We start from the raw sequence: 2,853 nt of genomic DNA on the forward strand, positions 1-2,853 counted from the left end.
TAACCTGCCGCAAAGTTACCACCGCTTGTTCCGCCTCGTTACGACCAGTCGTATTCGTCAACCCTAGGATAACGACGTTTCTGACGCCGTAAATGTCGTCCTTCCCTTTCTTCTTCTCTCTCTCTCTCTCTCTCTCTTTCTCTCTCTCTTTCTCTCTATCATTCTCTCTACATTCTGAACGTTTCTGCTTCCGCTTCGTCGGACTGCCTTTAATACAGTGGTTTCCAATGCCTGTGACTTTCTCTCTCTCTCTTTCTTTCTCTCTCTCTCTCTCTCTCTCTCTCTTTCTATTTCTCTGTCTACCTCTAACAATAAGAAAAATATTACGTTATATATCTAATGATCATCTAGTTATATTTATTTTCAAATAAAACTCGGTCATCTTCGATTACTGTTTCCGCATAGGTTTTGCGTTAAAATTCACGAAGCTAAAAGAAAGTAAATATAAGTTCTATGATTTATAGACATTCCCGTTAATCGAAGATAGGCTTTGACACTCGAAGAAATAAATTTTTACTCCGTATGTAAAATACATATATCTTCTTTCATCGATGACGATATATTGTGTTAAAGAATTTTTTTTTTCCTTTACTTTTTTCTTCTTCTTTTGGATTTTTTTTTTTTTGTTTTCTTTTTTTTTCTTTATTCTTTTTTCTTTTTTTGTTTTTTCTTGTTTCGCACTTTTCAAAGATATTTATTTACATTCTCAATATCATTTTACTATACGAATATTAGTAATCGATAATACGTGAATTATCGATGAAGACGAATCCAACGTAAATAATAAATATAAAGTTAATGGTAATAAAATGAATCAAGTAATTATAATTAATTTTTCTCATCGTAATAAAATACGTTTCAATGCAGAAATTGTATAATATAAAATTAGATAATAAACAAAGACGAATAAGATTAAAAATAATTGTATTTTATTATTTTCCTTTTGTATCAAATACCTATTCCCTTATGTATTTGTCACGATTAAAAGAACAAAACTTTTTCCTATCCTTTACCTTTCTAAATTATAGGAAGTCACTTAAACGTAGTTAAAGTAACCATAGCTACCGAAATATTTATAGTCAATGTCGACGCGATATAGCAACTACGACGATAACACGAAGCCATACACCGTTGTATTACATAGGATATACCTATATAGAAATGAAAAACTTGAAAAGACCAAGATCCATGGAAAAGCATAGGGAAAGGAAGAGAAGAGACGACGTTGGTTATTCGAGGTTGGTCATGTCGTAAAATAATGAATAATCCCCGCTTAGGTATCCTCTAGCTTGCACGCATGCGAATCCATATACGATGATCGACCGATCTACAGCATGATTCAGGATCGTCCTTTTACCCGGTTCTACGTAAATAAATAAATAAAATTATTTTACGTAATGAATTCGTTATTGAAACATTTTATACAATTCATTATTATCTTTTCTTTATGAAAATATTTATTCCAACGGATATTCATTGATTAATTAATATCACAAATGTTCTAATTAACGAGGATCTAACATTTCACGAATTAATACTATATATTATGATATATAAAATCGAATATGTTAATTATTAAAGAAATGTAATAACTTTCTTTTTCTACGATGTATTGAGACTACAAAAAAAAAAAAAAGAAAGAAACAAATAAAAAAAGAAAAAAAAAAGAAAGAGAAAAATGTCTTTAATACGATAGCTCATTAAAAATACCTCGATCTCTTTTTCTTTAGTCGTTCATACGATATAATATAAAATCGATTAGAAAGATAATAATTTTCTACGAATGTCTTTATCGATTTAACTATATCGCAATGCAATAAAATACAAATCATACGATTTCTATTATGAAAAATCTTAATAATAGATAGTTACATATGAATCAGCCTGTACATGTATAAGCGTCTACGAAGAATGCCCATGTATAGTGTACGAGCACGTAAATACAGCTCGCAAGTATTTTCTTACGTCAGTCGTAAAACGAGCTCGCGACGATCGTAGGAAATGGGTAACGAGTTAGTATATGGCCTCATTTTTCTTCGACTCGATCTAAGCTCTTCTCTCTCTCTCTCTCTCTCTCTCTCTCTCTCTCACTCACTCACTCACTCTCTCTCTCTTTTTCGTTCTCTTCTATCAGTGTAATACACGACAAGTTATCGTGAATATACGCGACGAACGTAAGATCGCGTTCTATGCGTAAAACGCACGACGGTGGTCCGATTACGCAACGTTGAAGCTTCTGCCATCCACAGAGCAAACAAACGAACTGATCCTTTACCAGAGCCTTCGCACGTTCGACTAAATAAAGGACGAAGTTATACGTGGGTATATGAATATTTACGAGAAAGGTCGAATAGGTGTGTACGTAAACTTATCTATATAGATATTCAGATATCTATGTATAGTACGTACGTATATATTGGTACTCGTAACAACGTACACGTTTTGTTTGTTTACATTCTCATAAGAAATTCAAATACGTTGCTTCGTCACGAAAGACTCTAGCTGTTAAATTAAATCACTCATAAATGGATTTATAAGAACGAAATACATGAGAGTCGTTATAACGAGATTCTAAAAATATTTTATCTGTACTGTTCTTTCTCTTTTATTTATTTCTTTTTCTTTTCTTCTCTTTTTTTCTTTTCTTTTTTTTTTTTTTTTCTTTCTCATATAAATATTTATAAAGGAACAAAATATTACATATGTGCGCTTAATAAAATAATGATAAGACGTTGAAATTATATAGCAACGATTTAACGAACTTCCATAATATATACATGTATGTATGTATATATGTATATAGAAAAATTACGTGTGGATAATTTTTATTAATTTTCTAGTATGATAAAGTAA

General features: G+C 31.0%; 1 long non-coding RNA gene across 1 annotated transcript; it reads right to left on the reverse strand.

The window, feature by feature from the left end:
* Positions 1-907: 907 nt before the first annotated feature.
* On the reverse strand, positions 908-2,004 carry LOC124433099. Its single transcript, XR_006944428.1, has 2 exons — positions 1,873-2,004; positions 908-1,363 (listed from the first exon to the last, which is right to left on the reverse strand). It is a non-coding gene; the product is annotated as an uncharacterized LOC124433099 (long non-coding RNA).
* Between the last annotated feature and the right edge of the window lie 849 nt (positions 2,005-2,853).

Source organism: Vespa crabro, chromosome 2, assembly GCF_910589235.1.
Source record: "Vespa crabro chromosome 2, iyVesCrab1.2, whole genome shotgun sequence".
NCBI lineage: Eukaryota > Metazoa > Arthropoda > Insecta > Hymenoptera > Vespidae > Vespa > Vespa crabro.